This window comes from Equus asinus, chromosome 6, assembly GCF_041296235.1.
Source record: "Equus asinus isolate D_3611 breed Donkey chromosome 6, EquAss-T2T_v2, whole genome shotgun sequence".
Taxonomy (NCBI): domain Eukaryota; kingdom Metazoa; phylum Chordata; class Mammalia; order Perissodactyla; family Equidae; genus Equus; species Equus asinus.
In genome coordinates this window covers 17,535,857-17,544,760 of record NC_091795.1, presented here as the reverse complement: position 1 = coordinate 17,544,760, position 8,904 = coordinate 17,535,857, and positions in this window count along the sequence as shown.

Here is an 8,904-nt window from a genome sequence, read left to right as displayed (position 1 = left end):
TGAGTCTTGCCTTTGCCGCCCCGGTGCTTTCATCTCTGCCCTCGTCTGGGTCTCACCTGCATATCCAGCTCCTGCTGTGCTGAGCCTGCTGCCGCCCCTCAATGCCAGACTTCCATCCACCCGCCAGTTTGCCGCCTCATTGCTTCACCTGACTTTGAAATAAGTGTGCGTCTGGCCTCCCTATTTCCTGCCTGGTCCCTGACTTAGCTTGGATTCTTGGTTCAGCTTATTCTGTTAGCTGCCCCCTCCTGGGTCCATCCTGCTGACACCATAATCCCCATTTTGTCACTCCCCCCTTTGAAGGGCCCTGTCTTCCTTTGGGCCCAGTGCCTCCCTCACCAGTGCTCCTGGCCAGGCCATCCTTGAGCAGTCTGTGTCCCCAGATTGTGGTAGTTTATCCCATAGGTCACCCCACTGGGTCATCAGCATTCACTCCAGTTGCCCCTCCATCAAAGCCCCCATATTCTCGGAATCTTGGGTTTTCATCCTCTCTCCCTCTGGGACCAGGGAGACCCTGGCTGCAGGAGTAAAGAGCCCGACTTGAGCTCCCCCAGCCCTGGAAACTGGTGCCTCATCCTTGAGAACGATGCTATCTGGGCCAGAACTCCTCCTCCGGGCAATCAGCAGTCAATCTGTGAGGGTGAGGGGTCAACCTCAGGGGTCAACAAGGCCAAACTTTTGCATATGAGGAGATGGAGATCCTTAGAGGTTAATGAGTCTGAAGCCAGAGGCTAGCCTGGAACCCAGAGCAGTTCTCTCCGAGCAGAACGTGTCCTCAAGTATCACATGCAAAGGCCATGCCAGTGGAGGGGGCTCACACCCCCGCCCCAAACAGAACCCCACACAACATTATCATCAGCTTATAAGTTTGGGTTTTCAATACCGGGATCTGAGACAGGAGGACGACTTAAGACAACAAGATGGGGAGTGGGGGCTGCAGACAGACGGAAATTCCCTGTGGCGGGGATTGCGAGCGGGCTGTGAGGAACATGATGATTGACATTCGATTGGAAGGTTTTTCCTTCCTCTGTGGCAATTACCTTCCATTACCCCCTAACCTTTAGTCAAAGATCCTTACATAAATCTTTCAGTGGTGATTCAGGGACGAAGAAAAAGGGCTCAGCTCCCAGATTCCAGGTTGTGACGAGCAGTAAAGTGAGCAGAGGGACAGGAGACAGTCTTCCTTTGACCAGAGGTCTCTGACAGAGGAAAAGACCCGGAAAGGAAGTGACCTTGAGAGGGGTGATGTGGGCTGGGAGCTGAACCACTTGGTTTGGACATGAAAGGAGGGGAGGACCTGGGGACCTCCAGGCAGAAGTCCCTGGATTATCCGTTTGTGCCTGCTCCTGCCCAGAGCCCAGTCCCGGGGGTACACTGGTAGGAATGGGCCCCAGGGCAGGGACTCGCTGCTCCCCTGCTCCCTGAGGGTCACAGGAAGCGGAACACGCACGGTATTCCACATCCGAGTTCGAGCAGAGGGAAATACGAGTGAAAGGGAAAAAGGAAGACAGGAATTATGTAGTTTAGGTTTGATCAGCACAGGATTCTGTTTTGATACAATTTATGGATGAATGTTTCTATTTTCCTCAGTACTATATAATTTAGTCTTAAAATACCTTCACTGCTTGGGGACTAGGAGAGTAGAATACACATGTGTTGGGCAGCCAGAACGTCAGATGTTATTCCACAGGTTGAAGGAAAACGTACACACTTTCTGAACTGTGCTCTGAGAACCAAGGCATCTGCAGTCAAATAGGCCTGGGAGACCCAGGGTGGCATGAAGGCTGGATCTACCCAATGTCCGCACTCCCCTTTTCCTGAGTCGCAGAACCCTGGCTTTATTCCAGGCAGCAGAGCACCCAGCCCATGTTTCCCAGCCTCCCTGTAGCTATGTGTGGCCTTATGATCCAGCTCTGGCCAATGAAATGTAAATTCAAGGTCTGGGAAGGCTGCTTAAAGGAAGTTGCTTCAGCCAGGAGGGATATCAGCCCCTCCCAGCCATCCCCCAGCTTGGAATGTGAATGTGATGACTGGACCTCCAGCAGCTATCTTGTTCTGTGAAGCAATCACGAGGTTAGAAACTGCTTTAGGATGATGGAGTAAACAAAAGAGAGAAGGAGCCTGGGTCATTGTCACTTCATGGAACTGCCAGGTTAACCATGGATGGCCAACCTCCAGTCTCATTTCATACAAGAGAAAACATATTTCTGTTTTGCTTTAGCTGCTGTTATTTTTGGTATTCTGACATATTCTATGGAATCTCTCCTAACAGATACACCTGACACAGAAAACTCCCTTCTGGGAGAGTCATAGTTCACATTAGCAAATTAAAGACAGAGAGAAGCTTTGCAATAAAGAAACTTATCACAGGCAGGATTCTAAAGATGCCCCTTGAAGATTCTTATCCCCTGGTTATTCAGTCAAACACTATTCTTGTAAATACCGTGATGGGACTTTGCAGACGTAATTAAGGTTACTAGTCAACTGACTTTAAGATAGGAAGCCAATCCTGGAACATCCAGGTGGGCCCAGCGTGTGTCCCTAATCACAGACGAGGAAGCAGAGTCGTCAGCCAGAGAGACAAGGTGGAAGAGGCAGGAGAAATACAACAGACGGGGAAGTCAGAGGGATTCCGCGTGTGGGAAGGACCCAGGCTCCATTGCTCGCTGTGGAATGTCAGGCCTCACAGGCAGGGAGCAGAGAGCAGCTTCTAGAAGCTCAGGGTGGCCCACGGCTGACGGCCAGCAAGGAAACAGAGACCCCAGTCATGTAGCCACAAGGAACTGGACACTTTCAACAAGCTGAAGGAGCCTGGAAGTGGGTTCTACCTGGAGCGTTCAGATAAGCACCCTGACAATCCACCCACACCTTGATTTCAGCCTCGTGAGACCTGCAGCCAAGGAAACAGCCAAGTTCACCAGGACTTCTGAGCTTCAGAACTGGGAGATAAGAGATTTGTGCTGTTTCAAGCTGCTAAGCTTGTGGTAACTTGTTTCAGCAACAATAGAAAACAAATACAGAGACCTGATTACCTTTATTTAAAATATTAAACTTTTGTCAAATAACACATTCACATGGTTGAAAAATAAATAGTGTAAAAGGGATTATACTGAAAATCAGCAAAACCCTACCTACCCTTCTCTGTCCCTGTCACACTTCCCTCTCTTGATTCTCTTTTCTGATGTTACCTCTACATTTCTAAATAATATGCTTATGCTGCTATATCTAGAGTTATGAAATTTATGAACTGTAGACATACCAACTTTCTACTATGAGCGATTGAAATTTAGCTCTTTTTTTCTTTTGAGGAAGATTAGCCCTGAGCTAACATCTGCTGCAAATTCTCCTCTTTTTTACTGAGGAAGATTGGCCCTGAGGTAACATCTGTGCCCATCTTCCTCTACCTTATATGTGGGACGCCTGCCACAGCATGGCTTGATAAGTGGTGCGTAGGTCCACGCCCAGGATCCAAACTGGCGAAACCCAGGCCACTGAAGCAGAATGCGTGAACTTAACTGCTGCACCACCGGGACGGCCCCTAAAATTTAGCTCTTTTATACCATACCTCTTCATCTTTCGTCATTGTACCAAAATAACTCTATGCTGACTGAATTCCCTATTCAAGGTTGGCCTGGCTTGTATGTGTGCAATGAGTACAATGCCTTTCGTATTCTGTTATGCAACCTACCTTGTTTGATAACTTCCATAATTTACTAGGCACATATGTTTATTTCCAAATAGTCCATCAGACGCCTTCTACAGAGTTCTCCTTTATCCTAGAAATCCACCTCTTTAGGTACCTGTCTCCTCTAATATCACACACACAAACACACACACACACACTCAGTGCTCTTCTCCTGCCCTGATCTGCCCTGGGTCATCTCCAGATCTGAACAGCTGTCGCTCTGAGCCATCTCTTTGCCTCTCTCTTGGCGTGGCTTCACTGTTTCCCAATTCTTGCATCTTTCACATTCTTGGCTTGTGCCATCATTTTCAGGCAGCACATCCTCCAGTAACTTCCACGAAAAGGATGCAGGATATATGAATGTTTTAGGTCCTTCAGGTCTAAATTTTTAGGTCCTTTAGGTCTAAAATTGTCATCCATATGCCACTTAAATGATAGTTTGGCTAGTTACAGAATTCTGGTGGCGGGTCATGTGGCCTCTGCATTTGGAAGTCATTGATCCACTGTCCGACGTATTAGGAAGGCACTGCTCTGCTGTCCTCTGAATTTGAAAGGATCTGCTCCACCGTCCAGCGCATTTGGACGTCACTGCTCACTGTAATCTTCATCTGGAGGCACTGCTCCAATGTCCTCTGCATCTGGACGGAACAATTCCAATGTCTTCTGCATTTGGAAGACACTGTTCCGCTACTCTGTGGATTAGCTCTGCTGTCGTATGTGCTTGGAAGGCAGTGCCCCACAGCCCTCCTCGCTTGCAGGCCCCCACCCACTGTCTGCTGCTGTGGAACCACCGCTTCCCTGGCCTTTGCAGTTTGAGGCACTGCTCCACGCTCCTCTCCATGTGGAAGTCCATGCTCCCCTGTCATCTGCATCGAAGAAGCACCGCTCCACGGTCTTTTGAAGGCACTGCTCTGTTATCACTATTTTGGATGTCACTGCTCCAGCATCTTCTGCACTGGGAGGTGGTATTCCTCTCTGCTCTGCGTGTGGAAGACTCCGTCGCATTTGGAGACAGTGCTCCACCATCCGTTGAATTTGGACCTCCCTGCTGCTCTCATTGTTTCATTGGGAGTTCCCGCTCCAGTGCGTGTCGAAGGCGCAGCTGCAGTGTCCTCTGCATTTGGAGCCACTGCTCCTCTACCCTTTGCATTCCCATGGCACGGCCCCACTGTCCCCTGCAAGTGGGAGGCACAGCTCTGCCGTCCACTGCACTTCCTTGCCCTGCTCTCTTCTGCATTTGGAAGGCACGGCTCTGTTCGCCTCTGTGGCAGGGGCGTGGCCCTGCTGCCCCCCACATTAAAAGGCACTAGAGCTCTTTACTCTGCACGTGGAGGTCCTGCTCCTCTCACCTCTGCATTTGGATGTCACTGATCCAATGTCCTGTGCTTTTGGAGTCGCTGCTCCATGGTCCTAAGCTTCTGAAAGGGCTTGCTCCCGTGTTCTCCACATTTCGAGATTGCCATTCCGCTCTTCTCTGCGTTCGGAAGACTCCTTCACTCCCCTCTGAATTCAGAGGAACTCTTCCGCTCTCCTTCACATTTTGGAGGCACTGCCCACCGTTTCTGCATTTGGAAATCACTATTCCATTGTCCACTGCACTTGGATGTCCCTGTCCCAGCATCATCTTTATTTCAAAGTCCTTCCCCGGCTGTCCTCTGCATTTGGAAGGACCAGCTGGAGCGAGGTGGGGACCCTCCAGTGGCAGAGCTACTCTGGTCACTGACCTCGTCTGGTTTCCTGCTGGCATGTTAGCCCATCCCTAAGAGCTCCACTGTGGCCTTCCTGGCCCCCAGAAGTCCCTTAGCACACCCACAGGCCGCCCTGGCCTTGGCAGGGAGTTCCCTGCAGCTCCCAACATTCCAGGGAGAGTGTTACTCCCCCAATCCCAGCTGGCCCGAAGCTAACTGCAGGCTTCCCCAAAGATGCTCCCCAAACCTGCATCTGCCTGAACCCCACCCCTGGAGATTCGCATTGAGTGGGTGCAAACTGGGCATCTGCAGGTGATTCTAGTGGGCAGCCCAGTTGAGACCCCTGGGCGCCCCCTCCACCGTGTGGAAGGCCTTCATTCTGTTCTTGCCTGTTCTTGCTGGCTGAGCAGCAAAGCTCCTGCTCAGATAACAGCTCCCTTACAGCCCCCAAAAAGCCAGTTCTCCAAACCGAAGGTCTGGGAACTTACACCTTATCTCATCAGAAGGTCTCCCACGGGAATGAATAGTTTTGCTATTGTCTCCGTTCCTCAAAAGCTGGCATTTCTTCGGGCGTATGATTCAGAAGGCCCTCCCACAGTTTTATGTTACTCATTTATGTTTTGGGGACACAGAATGACGTGTCATTCACACCCCACAGTGTCACGCCTGGTGGAGTGTGTCCACATGTTACACTTTGTGATACTTGGGTTTTAATTAGCAGTAATTGTGTGTTGGGTAAATGCACAGTGTGACACCTGTCACAGTGGGACCCTCATTCTGGAGTTGCCTTCTCCAGTGAAATGGGAGTGAGGGCAGAGCTCTCACTGTAGGTCACCTGGAGAGGAAAGACCTTCCTTTTCAAAGAGGCCCAGAGAAGCAACTGTCCACTTCCTTCCCGCGTGCAGTGTCCTGCCTCCTGGAGGGACGCCACTGCGGACACAGGTCTGAGGGGCCAGCTGCAGCGGTGCGGGAGTACCTACCTATGACCTCTTGGGTATCAGAGTGGTTCTTACGTCCTCTCCCATGGTCTAGGGGGATCCTGACACTTGCAGCCTCATCCTCAGCCAGGGGAACGCACCAGCTGCATAGAAAAGGGAAATGCTGCTGGGAGCGGAGCCCCGAGAGGGCTGGCTTGTGCCTGTCCTCATCCTTCAGTGGCTATGAACCAGGCTTGGGTGGCCAGGTCTGTAGAGTGCAAAGAACGCAGGTGAGAAGGGGTGGGAGGAGACAAGACAGACAGGTCTCTTGGCTGCTTCCAAATGTGGAAGACCAGAAGCCATTGGGGTCTTTTCCCTTACCTTCCTGCTCCTCCTGACCCTGGGGGTGGCTCCTGTCCTGGGCACGGGTGGCCTCTCACTGCACGGTGCTCCAGCCCTGCCTCATCTGATCGTAGCTGTTGCTACAGGGACTTCTAGCTCCAGGGCAGGGCTGAGCTGCACAGGACAACAGCACTGGGCCTCTGCAAGGGAGGCCTTCGACCTCTCAGGCCGGCTAGCATTACAAAGGCATCTTAGGTATCTGGCCTCATTGTTGACTCATGCTAAATTGTGGTCAGCTAGTCCAGTATGCTCTTTTTGTTTCCACAAATCGTTACGAATCTAGGAATCTGTTTGTGAATTACCTATTACATTTTTCCTGGCTCCATTTCACGCTGCAGGTTTGAACCCACCCTTCCAGTGGACTGATTTTCTCTTGACCCTCATTCTGCCATCATGACCATGCACCCTTCCTCCTGGCTTTGCGTAGTGGGTGTTGAGCAGGAGACGGGTTCTGATGCAGAGCAGGTGACACACTGACACTTCCCATGGGATGGTTTTTTCAACCCTCTGGGGCATCACCCGTCTCAGTCTTCTGGTTATGGTTAGGTGGGCTCATCTTTCAGGCCTAATCCCCCTCTTCCAGGCCTCCACTCCTGAGGAGCCTCTGCTCCTACATCCTGTCCTAGAGCTATCTCAAGGGGACAGAGGGTGAAGCCACTTTTTCCTAGCTGCGATATAAGATGTCTCTAAGACTTTCGGCATTGGTGCTCCTGGGCATCTGGGCAGGACATGCCCAAGAGGAGACTCTGGGGTCAGATGGAGCTCCTGAGAGTCTGATAAACGGTGTTGCCATGAGCCCCCAAGAGGAAGAAACGGATGCAAGGCACCTCCAGAGAGGGAACATCGACCATCTTCTCATGTGCCTACTGTGATGGGAAGACACTGGACTGGAGGAGATGTTGCAATATGGCCAGTGGCTCGTCTCCAGCGTGTGGCTGTTTCCCTTCTTCTATGTCAGGTCCTAGCGGGAGCACAGCCTGCTCTTGTGATGCTCCTGGACAACGTGAGGACCCACATTGCCCCAAGATTCTGGAAACCAGACTTGCGTCTGTCTTCTCCCCCACGGGCAATGACTACAAGTGCTATGGGGTGAGGAGGGAGCTGACATCAGTGTCAGATGTGGCCTGTTCCCTGACCTTGAGACAAGCTCTTGCTCCTGACCTTGGAGAGAAAGGGCAGCTGAGGGGGCTGTGGGAAACAAGGAAGAGGATGCCAGATAGCTGTGAGGAGGTCTGGCTCAGGCCAGAAGGTGCTGTCCTCCCAACTGACACAGACCAACAAGTCTTGAGGACATGGTGACCTTCTGGTCTCGAGGGGCTCCACCTGGTCACGCAGAAGGTGCAGAGCCTACCCAGGGGACCCGGGCTGCAAGGCTGAAGTCTCTGGCTGACCTGAAGCCTTCCTACAGTAAGTCTTTCTGGAGGATCCAGTCAGTACTGGGCCGCATCTTCTAGAAGCTCACCCTGCCACAGCAAACCAGAGCACAGCCATCTCTGTCGGCCTGGGCCCTGCCTGCCAGACTCTGACCACTTCTGACAAAACTGCCTTCCCGAGCTCCTGACACACCTGCTGCCTTCTGGGCCGTGCCCAGGTGGCCACCCTGAAAGTCGCACCTGGCCTGCACTGGTTGTCACAGAGACTCAGGAGCACTTTGCTGAAACCCACAAGCACCCCCGTGGCCTCTCTTTGGGCTGTGCCCGTCCTGACAGCTTGGCAAGGCTCAAGAAGACATTCCCAGGGACATGTCCCTCACCAAGGAGCCTCCTCCCTTTCCCGCCCCATCCCACCCCAGCCCTTCCTCGCAGCTTCACTCGCCACGGCACGCACAGAATTTCCATTCAGGGACTCTCCCATCTATTCTCAAATCACATTCACTTTCAGACTTTCTGGCTGTGAGAAAATGTCCTACCTTTAAATGTTTTGAAATCTGCGTTCTTCAAGTCTAGGGAAACATTTATGGAGAGTACTCTGTGTGCCGGGTTCTGTAGTCTCGGCTGACGAGGGTGTGAGGATGAATAAAATACAACCTGTTTACATGGGGGAGACAGACTTTTTTTTCATGAGGAAGATTGGCCCTGAGCTAACATCTGTTGTCAGTCTTCCTCTTTTTTTTCTTTCTTCCCAAAGCCCCAGTACACAGTTGTATATCCTAGTTGTAGGTCATTCTAGCTCTTCTGTGTGGGACACCGCCACAGCATGGCTTGGTGAGTGG